General features: G+C 39.5%; 1 protein-coding gene across 1 annotated transcript in view; it reads left to right on the plus strand.

The window, feature by feature from the left end:
• The window catches only part of LOC127446483 (uncharacterized), a 111,064-nt gene that overhangs the window by 16,409 nt on the left and 75,758 nt on the right, over positions 1-18,897 (plus strand). The gene's annotated exons all lie outside the window — the stretch shown is intronic.

Consider the following 18,897-nt stretch of genomic DNA (forward strand, 5'->3'; position numbering starts at 1 on the left):
TCTGTTTCATGACGACATACATCAGCTACTATGTCAGTGTGTTCCTGCAAGATAATAAACCGCAACAAAGTCAGAAAAGACAAAGTCAGAAAAAAACTGCATGCTATTTCTCCTTGGTGCAGCTGAAATTTAATCTAAGGACAAAATCAGCAATTCAGAATCAGAATTGTCCATAATTTTAGAGGAGTAGTTGTATTAACCTGAGCTGCAGAAGTTCGTACTTCTCATAAGTGTCCCTGCATGTTGATATCAGACACACTGTAGAAGATCTGTGAAGTTCTCATGCTTGAGTATATCAGCTTTTTTATTTTTCTGATCGGACAGTTATTTCCTTTTTAAAACCACTCTTAACCGGCAAAGTTTAAACTCTTGTTTTAGTGCAGCGGTTGGTTGACAGGTAAGGGGTGGTGCTTCACTGCTGCCGGGGCGCATACAGGACGGATTCGTGATTACACCTCAAATGTAATCCCCGTTTAGACCTGTATTTAGCGCTGACCACATGTGATCCGATCACCAAAAATGCATCTAAATACCAGATGGAAACGGGGTCTAAATGTGTTTGGTTAGATTGAAAATGTATATCTTTGTGTGTATCTCTGAGCCACCTAACACTGCGCTCGACAGCAATGCTTTTACATTTCTAATGCTGTCAATCATGTATATCACCATTTCAATTGTTGGCTGTTTGTTGCAAAGTCCTGGCTATTTGAGAGCTTATCATTTAGAGAAGCTGGGACTAAAATCCATTGATTGAAAGCCATATGTACAATAAGCAATAAGATGCAGATCCAGTGCAAGTAATGCTCATGAAGCTACTCCACTGAAATCTAAGTACTGCCATAGACTCCCATTGAAGCATGACTTTAATAGGGCTGTCTTCTATGGAAATATTCTTGTAGAAAAAAACAGGTTACGTTACTTGAATCAACAGTGCAGTATTATTTGCTTAAATATTGAAATGCAGAATGAGTAATATGTAATTTATATACATTAATTGTACATACATTAAACTCGCCCCATTTCTGATCAAATTTTAGGGGAAGATGTGCTTCACATTTAGACTTCAAGTAATAGCCACAGCAATTCCAGGAGCACACAATATTCTATAGATTACATTTTTGAGCAGTTTAAAAAAACAAGTCTGAACATCCATTCCCATTAGGTGTTCAACCACAAAGCTATGCAATACCACATTACCATACATAAACACCATCCTATGTTCCACTGTGCTGATTTCCAAAAGCGTTTTTGTCTTTCAATTGTAGAGGGTTAAAACAAGGGTTTAAACAGTCAGCAGGGGGATTCACTGCTCCCTTGGGACACTTGCAATTGATTATTTACTGGTAAGAGTGTGACCCAAAGAGACACTTTATTTAAGTAATCTAATATTGTCCAGCTAAAAGCTAAGCTGCTGTCTTAAAAAGAGGCCGGCTTGATTTATTAAAGCCGTGTGTTGTGAATGTCAGGATAATTATTAGTGAAAAGCACCCATGCCATAAATAACACACTCTTCCTAGCAGACAGCAACAGCCCTCATTATTAAATGGTTTGTCACATTCTGGGATATGGTTAAATTCAGCATGTAACTCTAGATTGGACATTCTTTTCCAAAAAAATAAAAGGGAAACCATGCAAAGGCAGTAGGATGGCAGATTGTGTGGCCATTCAGAGCTGGATGAAATTAAGCAGTCTGCTGCAGTCTAACCATAAATCCCTCTCCACTCAGTCTGTGCTCTTCTAGGGTCTCGTATTCGGCACACAAACATGGAGGTAATGCGGTTACTTACCTTTTAAAAGGTAAAAAATGGAGGAATGCTGAATATTTGACATTTGCTTGAAACATTCGCACTGATTTCTCTTCCTTCCTGGGTCAGAATGTAAAGTGTAGGACACTCTACAGGCACAGTCAGACTCATGACTAAACATTAGTCATGAGGACTTAAAACCACAGCCTCCTCTAGTCAACATCTTTATTTCATGCTCTGCCACTGTTCTTACCATGTTGGCAGTCATGTTTTAGTTTGAGTGACAGCTCTTGGAAAAGTGATATTACTTTTTACCCTTGGTAATGGGTGGTGTGCGTTGCCATGCAGGTTTAAATGGGGGATCCTAATGATGTTATACATTATTCGGCAGCGAGAGATGACGGGATTTTGTGGGTCTCAAGAGAGCTTTTCCCCAAGCCCCAGAGCTTGGTCTTTGATTTGTTTTCTTGGCAGCTCGGTCGGAACTGTTTAAGATGAAACCCCCTTTTTTCTGCTTTTGAAGGCTGTCCTGCTGCCATACTGAAAAAAAACCTTCACTCATCTCAAATTCTCTGCTTAATTGTACATAATTGGTTGCAAATTCCCTTGTTTTTGAGGTTAGACTTTCTCTTTTGTATTTCAAACAGAGCTGAATTGAAAGACACATTTCTCCATGTCACAAGCCGATGTAGATTCAGCAAGATGGGATATGTTTGCTCTTGAAGTAGGCCATTCGATTGTATTCCCGTATGAAATGCAATGTCTGAAAAGACTGATGTTGATGAAGAACAACCAAGCATGTAGATGTTGTTTAGACCTGGTAAATCAAAACTTTGGTCAAACACTGCTGGATTGTGGAATTTGTTTGGTCAAATGGATTTTCGCCCTTCCACTGCACTAATACTAGTGGATGCAGATTATCAATGCTATGGCATATGGTAATGCATAGAGAGGGAATGTGAGAGAGCGAGAGAGAGAAAACAATATAGGTGCATGATGAGAAAGAGGAGAGAGCAGGAGAGAGAGACCCTGTTTACACCTTGTATTAAGATGCGTTTTGATCACATGTGGTCTCCGTTAAATACAGGTCTAAATGGAGTCTAAAATGTTTTGTGATCTAATCGCAAAAACCACATATAAAGGTAGTTAAAAACACACGTGACCACATCGTAAATGATGTGTAAACGCTTATCTGTCCTGAATGCATCACAGACAGCAGTGAAGCGCCACCCCTAACCGGTCAATCAACCATTACACTAAAACAAGTGTTTAAACTTTGCTAGTTACGAGTGGCTTTGAAAAGAATATAACCATCAGATCGGAAAATGTAAAAAAGTAGATGCAGAGCTACACAAGCATGAGAACTTCACAGATCTTTTTCAGTGTCTGATATCAACACAGATAAGAAGCACAAACATCTGAAGCACCTTTAATACAGGTAGTCCACTAAAATAACAGATAATTCTTCTTGAAATATTGTTTGGGAATTTTTTTTTTTTTTTTTTTTTATGCTTCGCCTTTGATTTTGTTGAGCTTTAATGTCATGCAGTAACACACTTATATAGTGATTGTATGTCATCAGAGACTCCTCCCTCGAAATCCGAACACAAGTGGTCACAATAGACATATTTAAGTGGCCAGGTGTAAACAGCGATGTGTCTCGCCTGACCATAAGTGATTGGAGTCGCATCTTAAAGGGATAGTTCACCCAAAAAATTCTCTCATCATTTACTTACCCTCATGCCATCCCAGATGAGTATGACTTTCTTCTACAGAACACAAAGATTTTTAGAAAAATATCTCTGCTCTGTTGGTCCATACAATGTAAGTGAATGGTGAGCAGAAAGGGGTGGGTAAATTTTTTTTAATTTTCCAATGCATCACGATATTCGTTTGAACAATATCGAATCTTAAATCCCAAGCTCGATCTTTTATGCGCAACCCTCCACTACAATACAAGGAAATCACTCACATTTGCAACCAAATTTCGCTCAATGCGACTAAAAAGTGTATATACAGTTGAAGCCAGATGTTTACATACACCTTAGCCAAATATATTTAAACTCAGTTTTTCACAATTCCTGACATTTAATCATAGAAAACATTCCCTGTCTTAAGTCCGTTAGGATCACTATTTTAAGAATGTGAAATGTCAGGATAATAGTAGAGAGTGATTTATTCCAGCTTTTATTTCTTTCATCACATTCCCACTGGGTCAGAAGTTTACATACACTTTGTTAGTATTTGGTAGCAATGCCTTTAAATTATTTAACTTGGATCAAACGTTTTGGGTAGCCTTCCACAAGCTTCTCACAATAAGTGTGGACAGAGCGTATTGGGAATTGGGCATTCCAAATTGGGGAGAAAAAAAAATATAGAAGCCACAACCGCTAATTTTGTGATAATGGCGGATGGCAGCGTGCTCTGCCTCCTGGCGAACCACTCCAGTACCATCGAACCAATCCTCTCCTCGTGTCGCGATCCTTCATCAGCGGCGAGGGCTCTCTGACGGCGCGTCTTCCTCCAGTCCCCGGTTTCAGCGCCAGTGTGGCAGACAAGCCTCTTGTTCGGTAGGGAAAGGAGGAAGCAGGAACCGGATTAACAATCAACAAGACTTTAATTACAACATAAAACGCTGAACTGAAACATAACAACACACACACACACACACACAGAGGGGCCGTGTGCGTCTCTCTCTCTGGCGTCCTCGGCTCCTCCTTTATCTCTCTCCCGCGGATTGGGCAACTCAGCACCGGGTGTGCATCCTCACGGACCGGCCACTCCCTCCTCCTCGTCACACTTAGTTATTTGCCAATAACTCTCCCTCCATTGGCCACAGTGTCATACTTCGAGGGCTGAGCAAGTACTCATTAAGTAGAGTAACAGTGAATGTGTGATTAAATGTCCCTATTAAGAATGACACATCGTTCTTTTCTTCTTTGTCATGAAAGAACATATGTGCTTTGCAGAATATTCAGTGCAAGCCCCCATACCCTTAATAATGCATGTTGTCGGAGTCGCGTGGCGCAATGCAGGGGTCGGACGTGTGAACGACGAACTCTGCGAACTTTACGGGTTTTTAATTATTTTTATAACATAAAAAGATTTGTGAGATTTGATACACCCTGCTACATAACTGTTCTATGATGTCAACATGCCAAAGAATTCAAAATCTTCGGCTCTGGAGATATTAAAAGACACTTACGTTCTAAAGGTGATACCTCAGACAGGGCTGCAGACCAGGGACTCGGTTTGGACGGTGCGGTGGGAGAAATTCAGCAGCAACTGTCAAGCATGTCTGTAATGCTGGTGAAAGTCGTCGCAGATTTGGAAGATCTTGCTGTAATGCGTCGATCGATTACGGCGATGGAGGCAAAATCCTCTGAGTTGGTTACAAGAATAGGGGATGTCGAGAAACGGATCGATTATCTGGAGTCATCGGAGAGGGAATTAGCTGCTAATCCGCTAGCGACCAAGACTGACTTGGAACGCGTTTGAGAAAAGCTGGAAGATTTTGAGAATTGTAATCGACGCCTGAATTGTTGGCATTCCGGAGCATGAGGAAGGCCGAGATATGGTGAAAATCCTAGACGAGCTCTTCCCAAGTCTGCTCGACATAACAGGCCATAAGCTGGAAATCGAGCGAGCTCACAGAGTCCCGGCTCGGAGATCGGCTGAGGGAGACAGGCCCTGATCAATTCTGGCAAAAATTCTGAGATCATCCGATAAAGATCTTGTGTTGCACGAGGCGAGGAGCAAAGGAAAGATTTCTTGGAAAAACCACAACATTTTCTTGTTCCTGGACTTTGCAAATTCGACGAGAGAAACGTGATCAATTAAAGGAATGCAAGAAACTCTTACATCAACGGAAGATCACTTTTGCACTGATGTTTCTGGCCAAATTTAGAATAGATACTAAGGATGGCCGCAAAACATTTACATGCCCACAACAAGCAATGTCTTTCATAAAATCAGCGGACTGAGGAAGTCATGGTGTGTTTCTCACGTTGCTCCCAAGTGAACTTGTCTCGCTGAACATACACTTGACCATCCGAAGGAAACGGGGCGCCTTTCTCGTTTCATTTTGTACTGGGTCTGCCTAGTGGCTGGAATTTGTTTTGTGGCACTCCTTTGGGACATTTGTGGATGAATCTGCTCGTTCTTTGTGCTTATACCTCCTGTTGGCTGGAGTTTGTTTTGTGGGGTATTTTTTACAAGACATTGGAAGGATTAGTTCATCTGCTGCACTCATGAACAGCCGGCTCACTGAACATTCGTTTGACTGTCCTAGGAAACTGAACGCCTTTTTTTTTTTTTTTTTTTCTTTGTGTGCTGTCTCCACTAGAGGCTGGAGTTTGTTTTGTGGAGGAACACATTCGTTACAGTTTTGTGAATGAATCTACATGTTCTGTGTGTTTATTCTGCCTATTGGCTGGAGTTTGTTTTATAGATTATTTTCTTTTATGTAATTCTGTCTCACAAAATTTGTGGTTGTAGGGTTTGCTTAGGGGTGGTTGTAGGGTTTGCTTAAACTGGGTTGCTGCGACAAGTGTCATGTAATAAAAGAAAAACGCACCACTGCACATGAGTGCAAGGTATTTTAGAGTCCAACTGAGAAAGTAGGCACATTCAATGTTTAGTTCGATAATATGCTTCTTTTAAACTGATTATTTTAGATCTACACCACCCCGTCTGAGACTAATGTAACCTATACTGATGCAGGTCAGTTGTTGCCTTTGATCCATGCCCCACCTTTATGCTGTGTTATCTCACTTTGGTTGACTGTCTAATTAATTCCTCTTTCTCTAAACTCACATGTATACAGGTAGCCTCTTATCTTTTCTTATCGTTATCTTTTCTTGTGTCAGTCTATGGTTTGTGTACAGGAAAGGCTTTTTCATTCCTCCTAAATTATATCTCTGTTCTCTCATCCTCTATTTAGTGCTGAGTGCACCTGTTTTACAGCCTGTCTCGCAGCTGTGCCATGTTTTTCGTTCTTTTCATTCCCATGTTCTCCATGTTTCTTTCTCTCTCTCAACATAGACTAAACATCTACACTTTATCTATGATCCTGTTGCTGTTCCTTGTTCTGCTATCAGTACAGTCTTTTCCATGGATGTATCTGAGACGTGCATACACATTTGTATTAGAGGTTGACCAATCGTGGGAAAAGGGGTGGGAATTGTGATACAATAACTACAGTGGTGGAAAAGGCTGATAACCAAATAAAATCCCAGATGAAGTTTATTGTGCTACCAAAATAATTAGAAAAAAAATTAAGTTTTGGTGCGACTTTTAACTTTAGACAAGCCTAAAACAAATCAGGGACTCTTATTTTGAAACAACAGTGATTTGGCTCCGTTACAGTTAGTGGTCGATTTTATTAAAATTTTTTTTTTTTGGATATGGGTTTTTTTTAATGGCTGATGCTGATATCCAGAGAGCAGGGTGGCTGATAGACCGACACGGTGCCGATATATAACACAATTTAGTATAGTAAATAACATAAACATAAAATTGCTAAAAAAATAAAAAAAACTCTTATTTAGCACTATATTTACTCAATTTCACACAAAACTTTAATTTTGTAAAAAAGAATCTAAAAAAATATTGTATTTTAAATAGTAGATATCAGTTTCTTCTGATTTTCTGTTTAGTCATAAAATTTTAGTAATTTATTTGCACATGAAGAAATTGTTAATATATTAGGAAGAGGGGGGAAGTCACGTGACGGCATGCGAGGTTCGGACGTGTGAACTGCGAGCTCTGTGCGCTTTGCTAGTTTTAACACTATTAATGACATAAACCGGTGAGATTCGATAAACTCTGTTCCATAACTCTGTTCTAGGAGGACAATATGTCAAAGAATTCAAAATGGGATCTGGAGACATTAAAAGACACTTACGTGCTCAAAATAACACCCCCGAGAAGGCCCCGAGCCAGGGAGTCGATTTGGTTGAAATTCTGCGAGAAATATTGAACATGTCAGCAATGCCGACGAAGGTTGTTGCTGACTTAGATGATTTTGCTGTAATATGTCGATCGATCACTGCCATGGAGACGAAATTCTCTGAGGTGGTTACAAGAGTGGGGGATGTCGAGAAACGGATCGATTATCTGGAGTCATCGGAGAGGTAATTATCTGCTAATCCGTTAGCGACCAAGGTGGATTTGAAGCATATCTGGGAGAAGTTGGAGGACATGGAGAACCGTAGCCGGCGGAATAACGTCCGAATCGTTGGAATTCCTGAGGCCGAAGAGGGTCAGAATATGGTGAAATTCCTGGATGGGCTCTTTCTGAATCTGCTTGACATAACAGGCCATAAGCTGGAAATCGAGTGAGCTCACAGGGTTCCGGCTCGGCAATCCGCTGAGGGAGACAGGCCCTGATCAATTCTGGCCAAAATTATGAGATCATCTGATAAAGATCTTACGTGAGGCAAGGTGTTAAAGGAAGGCTTTCTTGGAAGAGCCACAGCATTTTCTTGTTACCAGAGATTGCGAATTCGACAAAAGAGGAACGTGATCGATTCAAAGAATGCAAGAAACTCATACATCAATGGAAGATCGCTTTTGCACTGATATTCTTTGCCAAATTGAGAATAGATGCTAAGGATGGCCGTAAAACATTCACATGCCCACAGCAAACTATGTCCTTCATAAAGTCAATGGAGTAAGTTTTGTGGACTGACTCACTGAACATTCTCTTGACTGTTCAAGGAAACTGAGTGCCTTTTTATGTTTCTTTTTGTGCTGGCTCAGCCTAGAGGCTGGAGTTTGTTTTGTGGAGTAGCACTCCTTCGGGACAGTTTTGTGGATGAATCTGCACGCTCTTTGTGCATATGCCTCCTATTGGCTGGAGTTTGTTTTGTGGAGTATTTCTTGCAAGACATTGGAGTGATTAGGTCATTTGTTGCACTCATAGCAGCCAAGTGGGCCGGCTCACTAAATGTTCACTTGACTGTTCGAGGAAACTGAGTGTCTTTTTTGTTTATTTTTGTGCTGGTTCCGCCTAGCGGCTGGACTTTGTGGAATAACACAACTTCGGGACAGTTTTGTGGATGAATCTACACGCTCTGTGTTTATTCCGCCTATTGGCTGGAGTTTGTTTTATAGATTATCTTTTGTTGTGTAATTCTGTCTCACAAAATTTGTATAGAAACACCGGACTTGAGCAGTCAGACGGCAAAGTTGTCATACATGGACTGTTTGAGTTTAGAGGGATGGGGGTTAATGCGCACGTTTTGTCTTTTTGCTGTTTGTTTGGTTCTGGCGGAAGTTCGGGGTTTGGTTGTTGCACTAATGTTAGTATGTGGTCTTTATAATTTTGTTTTTGACACAATCTATTTTTTCTCATATGTCAAATGTTAATATGAGTGGATTGTCTCTCCCACGTGGAATGTGAATGGGTTGGGGCACCCATAAAAAGAAGGAAGGTTATTTCTCTTAAGCATAAGAAATATTATATAGTGTTTCTTTAAGAAACGCATCTTTCCCTGCAGGAAGCTGAGAAATTTGGGAAGATATGGGGTGGACATGTTTTCTTTAGTGCTGGCTCAAGTAAGAGCAGGGGAGTCATTACACTGATAAGTAAGCATCTACAATTCAAATGTCTCAAACAGATTAAAGATAAATTAGGAAAAGTCATTATTGTTTTAACAAATTCAGGAGCAAAGTCTTATTTTGGCTAATATTTACGTACCTAACGTTGATAATCAGGGCTTTTTTATAGATCTTGAAGGGATGTTGCAAGCCGCTGGCACCCCTCATGATATAATATTGGGAGGAGATTTGAATCTTTTGATGGACTCAGTCCTTGATCATAGTGAAGCAAAAGTGTGTATGCCCCCTAGAGCAACACTGACGCTTCACAGGATGTGTAAAAATCTTGGTCTTACAGATATTTGGAGACATTTGAACCCATCAGGTAGGGACTATACATTTTCATAAGTCCATAAGATTTACTCTCTATATTTTTTTATATCTAAGTCCCTCATTTCATCTTGTTGATTTTTCAAATGGAAACATTTTAGTCTCAGATCACGCCCTGGTGTGTTTAGAGGTGTTGCCACTTACGGAGAAAAGGAAATCATATAGTTACTGCTTTAATGCAAAATCCTGAATTCTAACAAATGTTAAAGGCTGAAATCAGTGTTTATATGGAGACCAACTGGTCCTCAGTATCCTCTGTGGGCTTGGCTTGGGAGGCACTTAAGGTGGTTCTTAGGGGCCGGATCATACAGTATGCCTCATTCACAAAAACATTTAAAGCACGATAACTTGTGGATTTGGAAGGGAATATTAAAAGTGCCGAGGCAGAGCTGAAGCACTGAATGTTGTCTGATGGCCTCAGAGAATTGACCCAATTTGAAATACAGATATAATACTATTTTGTCGTGGAAGGTAGAGTTTTGGCTATTCAGGGCAAGACAGTCATACTTTGAGTCAGGGGACACGACAGGAAAACTTCTGGCTAGATATATAAACAGAGAGAGTCTTTTTCTACCATTCCCTCAGTGAAATATGCTGGTGGTGAAATATTTACCTCATCCATTGATATTAATAATGCTTTTAAAGAATTCTATCTTGATCTCTATAGATCCACGTCTTTGTCTACTGATGAGGATATTAGAAACTTTGTAGAACCATTAGATCTTTCTAAACTGGAGACTGAGCAAAAAAACTCTCTTGATTCTGAGATAACCTTGGAGGAGCTTGACGAGGTAATTAAGTCCCTACCTACTGGCAAGGCTCCAGGGCCAGATGGTTTTGCCGCAGAATTTTTTAGATCTTATGCTACAGAACTGGCTCCATTTTTGTTAGAAATTTATACTGAATCATTAAAGAATGGAAAGCTTCCTCCAACCATGACACAAGCCCGGATCAGTCTGATTCTTAAAAAGGACAAAGATCCAAGTGAGTGTAAAAGTTACCGTCCAATCTTCCTGATCCAAATAGATGTAAAAATTTTGTCAAAAATTTTGGCTAACCGATTAAGTAAGGTTATGACATCTCTTATACATATAGATCAGGTGGGGTTTATTCAGGGCCGTAGCTCTTCTGATAACATCAGGTGTCTCATCAATATCATGTGGTCAGTATCGAATGATCAGTCTCCGGTCGCTGCCATCTCACTTGACGCTGAAAAGGCATTTGATATGGTAGAATGGGATTATCTTTTTAAGATTTTGGGAATGTATGGGTTCAGGAGTACATTTATTGGTTGGATTAAGTTACTTTATAGACACCCTGTAGCAGCGGTACAAACAAATGGATTAATTTCAGATTATTTTACTCTGGATAGGGGCACCCGGCAGGGTTGCCCTCTTTCCCCATTATTGTTCTGTCTTGCCCTGGAACCATTAGCAGCTGCGATAAGAAAGGAAGATAATTTACGGGGTGATGGCAGGATGTGTGGCGCATAAACTTTTGCTTTACGCAGATGGTATTTCATTATTCGTCTCCGACCTTTCTAGATCTATGCTTTGCCCCCACAGAATTATTAATTACTTTTCTAAGTTCTTGGTATACAGAGTTAATTGGTCTAAATTCAAAGCTTTGGCTTTGACAGCAAGATTTATTTTTATTATTATACATTCGGTCTCAGACATTTGGCGCATTGGTCACTTCCACCTGAGAGAGCTCCTCCCTGGTTTTGTTTTGAACAGGAAGTTCTTGCCCCTATTTCGCCATTGCAGAGCTTTTCTATAAAACTAATCGGAGAAGTTAAGTTACACCCCGTTATCTCGCATTTGCACTCGGTATGAACAAAAGTGTCCAGAGTGTTTAATTCGGACATTATTTAAATGTTGCCTCGAGCATATGGCTGAACCCAAAATTATGTATTAATAAGTCCCCTTTCTGCTGGTCAGAGTGGATTGTGAGGGAGGTTAATACTAGAGCCCGACCGATATGGGATTTTTGAGACTGATACCGATTTTAGAGAGGGAAAATTCACCGACATGTTTTATTTTTGAGCTGGAATGAAAACAGACCTTTTCTATATGGATTTTTACAGATTTTGCACCGATATGACTTTGCAAAGGTACTCAGAAGGCTGTTTTCATAAATATTTTTATCAAAGAATATTTGACATTTATTATTATACATTGTCAACAAATTCTAGAAATGAACACTGAGAAAATAAAGAATAAATAAAAATACAATAAATAGCTAAATAAACATCAGTACTGTATGTTTGGTATAAGTAAATTGCTGATCGTTTATATAAGGAATAAATAAAATAAAATAAATGGCTAAATAAACATCAGTACTGTTTAGTATCAGTCAAATGCTGACCATTAAAATAAAGAATAAATAAAAATACAATAAATAGCTAAATAAACATCAGTACTGTTTAGTATCAGTCAAATGCTGACTATATTAATACTGCCGAGACAAGAGATAAACAGCAGCAGTGGTGTTAACTGTATTCTGCTATACAAGTTCAGGGGAAACTTTCAACGGTGGAAAACCAGACTTCTAAATATTACATTTTATAAAAGACACAACTGGAATTGTTCGGTTGAAGGGGGTACCAAACTGTGAATCCTGAACAAAACAGTTTGGTGAATACATGTTTACTCATTAGCTTCCAATCAGCTGACAACAATGAAAGTAGCTACGTGATTAGCTAGTTAGCTATAAGCTCGTTGTCACGGAGAGTAAAAGATGGACATTGTTTATTTTACTTTCCAGCATTGTGTCTCACCAACTAGGTAATAACATAGTGTGAAATCAACACACAACGGACATAGTACACCACCGCACAATTGTCTGCTGAGCTGCAAAAAGATGCTCTGATGATTACCTTTCAATCTGCTATATTACTGACTGCACTGACAAACTATAGCTGGCTAACAGCAAACAGACATGAGTCACATGGTTGTCAGGGACATGGTTAATGTTTTATTAGTTATATTGAAAAGGGAAAATGATGGGGTCATTGTTTATTAACTTTCCAGTATGTATTTCACAAACTAGTTAACTTACGGAGACACCACTCAACTTCGCCCTGTCTACAGAGCCACCATCAGTTCAGAGTCAGCTCTGTAAACAATGGAGTCAGAGCATGCTCTGCTGGACAATCTACGCTATGACACCAATTGTAAAGCATTGTTTTCTGCATTATATGTTCTGAAAAAAGTTTACGCCGTTACAGATATATCGGTGAAAGGCTAATATTGACCGACCGATATATCGGTCGGGCACTAGTTAATACACTTGGTGACCTATATGAGATGGAGTGTTGAGATCCTTTGAAAATTTGGTTTAACATTTTAGGATTCCCAGATCTCAGTTCTTTAGGTGTTTACAGCTGCGCCACCTGCTCTGTACTATTTTTGGGAGTAGCATACATCCCCCTAAAGCAGCAGATACTCTGGGAGTGGTGATTTTCAGAGTCTGGGTGATGGAGATTTAACTTCTAACAAGATATTATGGGAGAAAGATTTAAACTTGGTATTGGAGGAGGGAGTGTGGGCTAGGATTCTAAAAAACATCAAGTCTGCATCTAGAGATGCAAGGGTGCACCTTATGCAATTCAAGATTTTACATCGATTCTTTTGGACCCCCTCTAGATTGTATAGGCTTGGTCTTAAAGACACACCCACCTGCTGGTGATGTCAATCAGAAGATGGAGACACAACCCATGTTTTTTAGTGGTGTGTTAAGATCCAAGAATTTTGGTTGAAGGTTCAGAGTTTTATGTTTGACATATTGGGCACTCAAATTTCATTTTGGCCCAGACTCTGTATTTTAGGCAATGGGGCGGTCATCAATATAGGGGATAAACACATAAAAAAATTGGATCCTAACCAGTGTTATGATTGGCAGACAGATTGTTCTAAGGGGATGGAATTCGGCTGGAGCACCCTAATTTTAAGAGTGGTGCACAGAGATGGGGAGGGTGGCAGCATTAGAGGAAATGTCATGTAGAAGACTGGGGAACTTAGGAAATGGGGCAGCTATTTAGCATTCTTGGAGGGCTTTCGGGGAGGGGCATTGGCAAGAGGAGTAGAGTTTTAAATGTGTGATTTATTAATATTTTTTTTTATTTTATTTTTTTTGTGTATACTCATTTGTGACCACAGGGATGTTTGTTGGGGATTGGGAAGGGGAGGGGTAATAGTGGGGGTTACATGTTGATTCTGTGAATATGTTTTGCTTTTCTTTGTTAATTGTATGAATCAATAAAAACTGTTAATCAGAAAAATATATATATATTAAGAAGTAAATAACAGTACACACAGCAACCAGCAACCATGGATGGCATGTCCACTTTAACAATCGCATTTACTCAAAATACCAAATCAAACCAATTGTACTTATAGTGCATAGTAAATAAGACATTTACTTATAGCGCACTTGAAGCGCTTTTGCCTTGAAGTTGCACCAGAGACTATTTAGCAGAGATGGGCCACTTCTATAAAATGAATGGGAAAAATTAGAACGCCCAACTGCAGCCAACGGTCAACGGATGTAGATAGGAAGTCCTGCCTTACAAGTAAAAAGCTAATCACCTTTTAGAAACAGACATCACCTGTCGATCAACTTGAGAACGTAAATGCGCAATAGCTATAAAAGCTGGGAAAATTGCATTTTTTAGCTTAATCTGAGGTAAAGAAGCACAATTTATGATACCAGTGTTGTCAGATTTTAATGTTGATTTTAAATATGTGCTTTGATCATAATCTTGACCAACCGTTTTGGAGATTTCGGTCTTTCCTCATTCAAGTAGATAGGAGCTGCAGAGTCATGACTGGAAATAGCCTTCTGAGAGCATTCCAAACATGGCTGACAGTGGACTGACTTGCTAGAAAGACTTTGGTTGCACTCACAGGCTCGTAAAATGGCCTGAATCGCCTGCTTGGATTGTCACGGAGTGACCGTCATGATTTGTGAATCAGAGGAACATTTGATCCTAATCCTTAAGTTTGAATTCTGGCTGATCGAATATGCGCTTCAGAGGAAGATATTAGATGAGCGCTCGACGGGAAGAAAATTCTGGATTTTCGTGAGGTTCGTGAATTACATCTGTTTAAACAAGATACAGTTGGAGTCAGAAGTTTACATACACTTAGGTTGAAGTCATTAAAATTCATTTTTTAACCACTCCACAGATTTCATATTAGCAAACTATAGTTTTGGCAAGTTGTTTAGGACATCTGCTTTGTGCATGACACGAGTAATTTTTCCAACAATTGTTTACAGACAGATTGTTTCACTTTTTTATTGACTATCACAATTCCAGTGGGTCAGAAGTTTACATTTCACTAAGTTAACTGTGCCTTTAAACAGCTTGGAAAATTTCAGAAAATGATGTCAAACCTCTAGGCAATTAGCCAATTAGCTTCTGATAGGCTAATTGGAGTCAATTGGAGGTGTACCTGTGGATGTATTTTAAGGCCTACCTTCAAACTCAGTGCCTATTTGCTTGACATCATGGGAAAATCAAAAGAAATCAGCCAAGACCTCAGAAAAAAAGAATTGTGGACCTCCTGGTTCATCCTTGGGAGCAATTTCCAAACACCTGATGGTACCACATTCATCTGTACAAACAATAGTACGCAAGTATAAACACCAAGGGACCATGCAGCCATCATACCGCTCAAGAAGGAGACACATTCTGTCTCCTAGAGATGAATGTAGTTTGGTGCGAAAAGTGCAAATCAATCCCAGAACAACAGCAAAGGACCTTGTGAAGGTGCTGGAGGAAACAGGTAAACAAGTATCTATATCCACAGTAAAACAAGTCCTGTATCGTCATAACCTGAAAGGATATTCAACAAGGAAGAAGCCACTGTTCCAAAACCATCATAAAAAAGCCAGACTACAGTTTGCAAGTACACATGGGGACAAAGATCTTACTTTTTGGAGAAATGTCCTCTGGTCTGATGAAACAAAAATTGAACTGATTGGCCATAATGACCATCGTTGTGTTTGGAGGAAAAAGGGTGAGGCTTGCAAGCTGAAGAACACCATCCCAACTGTGAAGCATGGGGATAGCAGCATCATTTTGTGGAGGTGCTTCGCTGCAGGAGGGACTGGTGCACTTCACAAAATAGATGGCATCATGAGGAAGGAAAATTATGTGGATATATTGAAGCAACATCTCAAGACATCGGCCAGGAAGTTAAAGCTCGGTCGCAAATGGGTCTTCCAAATGGACAATGACCCCAAGCATACCTCCAAAGTTGTGGCAAAATGGCTTAAGGACAACAAAGTCAAGGTATTGGAGTGGCCATCACAAAGCCCTGACCTCAATCCGACAGAAAATTTGTGGGCAGAATTGAAAAAGCTTGTGCAAGCAAGGAGGCCTACAAACCTGACTCCAGTTACACCAGTTCTGTCTGGAGGAATGGGCCAAATTCCAGCAACTTATTGTGAGAAGCTTATGGAAGGCTACCCAAAACTTTTTTAGACCCGAATTTAGACCCAAGTTAAACAATTTAAAGGCAATGCTACCAAATACTAACAAAGTGTATGTTAACTGCTGACCCACTGGGAATGTGATGAAAGAAATAAAAGCTGAAATAAATCATTCTCTTTACAATTATTTTGACATTTCACATTCTTAAAATAAAGTAGTGATCCTGACTGACCTAAGACAGAGAATGTTTAAATGTATTTGGCTAAGGTGTATGTAAACTTCTGACTTCAACTGTATCTGCATGTTTGCAAACGGTATATAATAGAAGTTTTATTGATAATAGCCTTTATCATTAGAAAAGTTACAGGGAACTGTTGAGTAGAGACTGTTAGAATGTTTCACAGGATGCTGGATTTGCAGATGTTGTGTGAGGTTGGTTTATTACATCTGTATAAATGAGATATGCACATATTTGCAGACTGTATATGATATTAGTTTTATGATAAAAAGGCAAATACCAATTGGACAAGACAGTTAAAAGTTACAAGTTCAACTGTTGAGGAGAGAGAGGGAGAATGAAACAGGCTAGCACTTTAACATTATGAGCTCAAACGCATCTGTAGCAGCTCTGATATGTGGACCGTTTAAATGACACGGTGTTGAACACCGGTGTATTATTGTAGTAACACGATGGCACGTAACAACTTGTCTCAGTTACTTCCCATGCAAGCGGGTGATTTTTTTCGGTGCCCTCAAGAAAAAAATCGTCCAAACAGGAAAATGTATCGGCCGATGCGATAAATAAAAAAGTCAGAATATTGTCCGATTTATCGGTCTCTGTGATATATCGTTCGACCACTAGTTACAATTGTATATATTAAGTATTAACCAAATACATTTTTTTTAGAGCCAATGCATTCACTAGATGATATAGCCTATACACCGATCAGCCACAACATTAAAACCACCTGCCTAATATTGTGTAGGTCCCCCTCGTGCCGCCAAAACAGCGCCAACCTGCATCTCAGAATAGCATTCTGAGATGCTATTCTTCTCACCACAATTGTACAGAGTGGTTATCTGAGTTACCGTAGACTTTGTCAGTTCGAACCAGTCTGGCCATTCTCTGTTGACCTCTCTCATCAACAAGACATTTCCGTCTGCAGAACCGCCACTCTCTGGCTGTTTTTTGTTTTTGGTACTATTCAGAATAAATTCTAGAGACTGTTGTATGTGAAAATCCCAGAAGATTAGCAGTTACAGAAATACTCAAACCAGCCCGTCTGGCACCAACAATCATCCATGCAATTATCTTATCAGCCAATCGTGTGGCACCAGTGCAGGGCATAAAATCATGCAGATCGGTTTTTGGGTCAGGAGCTTCAGTGAATGTTCACATCAACCATCAGAATGGGGAAGAACGTGATCTCAGTGATTTGGACCGTGGCATGATTGTTGGTGCCAGATGGGCTGGTTTGAGTATTTCTGTGCATATTTAAAATAATTAAAGAGCACCTATTATGGCTTTTCAAATATTAACTTTCATGTAGTGTTATATAGCTGTTTGTGTATGTAAAAAAAAGTCTGCAAAGTTTCAAAAATCAAAGTGCACGACAAATGGAGTTATAGAATCCCAAAAGAAAGAACCGATTCTGAACACATGAAATGAGTCGTTATTAATTCCAGACTTACTTCCTGTACTAACCTACATAATTTGGTTACAAAAAACCCACCTATAGTCTTCATTGGCTGCTCGCGAACAGCTTTGACCCGCCCTCAAACACTACACTAAGCGGTAGACCAATCACAACGGACTGGGACATCTGACCAATCAGAGCAGAGTAGGCTCTCTGAAAGGAGGAATTTAGAATGAATCCTTTAGAAAGGATCATTGAACGAGTCGTTTTTGACACTGGGAAAAAAGGTAATGCTGCAATTTAAATTGAGCAAATTAAAGTGTTTTTTGACCTTGGATGCATGTAAATCTTTTGTATGAGACCTTTAAAACAAAATTAGGCACATTAAAAAAACATAATAGGTGCTCTTTAAAGATTTAGATATAGCAAATTCCCATGACATGTCAGTGATTGTTTTTATTTCACCTCTGCCGCTGTTATAAGAGCTGTATAGCCTAATCTTCCAAAGCTGGCCACATAGTAACACAGAGGAAAAATAATAATAAAAACCTCTAATTTGTACTTGCACAGGTGACCACACTTGTACAAACACATACACATCTTACTCAGACTATCAACAGTTATCTCTCCTTCAAACACTCCCCTGGCACTCCCAGACACTGGATATGGTGTACTGTACTTCTGATATTTAGTAACCTAAGTAGTGTTGTGAGGCCATAAGTGGTATTATAAGTAAAAACGTCATGAGAAAAGACCCTGACAGCCATTGGGTGAGTTAAAAGTAGGATAGAGCTGCTTTCAGGGCAGTTTGGAAGCACTAGTTTGTCATTACAGCAGTAATGTTCGGTATGTAAGATCCTCAAATTTAGAAAAATAAATGCACATTAATTCATAAAACGTCATCATATGTTTAAGAGAGAAAGTGAATATAGGGACACATGGTAACAGAATTGATAAAAACAACAGAGTGGGTGAATGGTGCCTTCAATATTAGACATGACTTTGTGCAACACCGACACATAAGAGCTTAACTACAAAAGTGTGAATGGCAGACAAAGTGATTGCTTAGAAGAACTTATAGGCTAAAATAAAGTAGAATTCATTAGAAGCCTATCCCATGAAAGTGTGGTTGGAGCGGCTGATA

This window comes from Myxocyprinus asiaticus, chromosome 1 (assembly GCF_019703515.2).
Source record: "Myxocyprinus asiaticus isolate MX2 ecotype Aquarium Trade chromosome 1, UBuf_Myxa_2, whole genome shotgun sequence".
Taxonomy (NCBI): Eukaryota; Metazoa; Chordata; class Actinopteri; order Cypriniformes; family Catostomidae; genus Myxocyprinus; species Myxocyprinus asiaticus.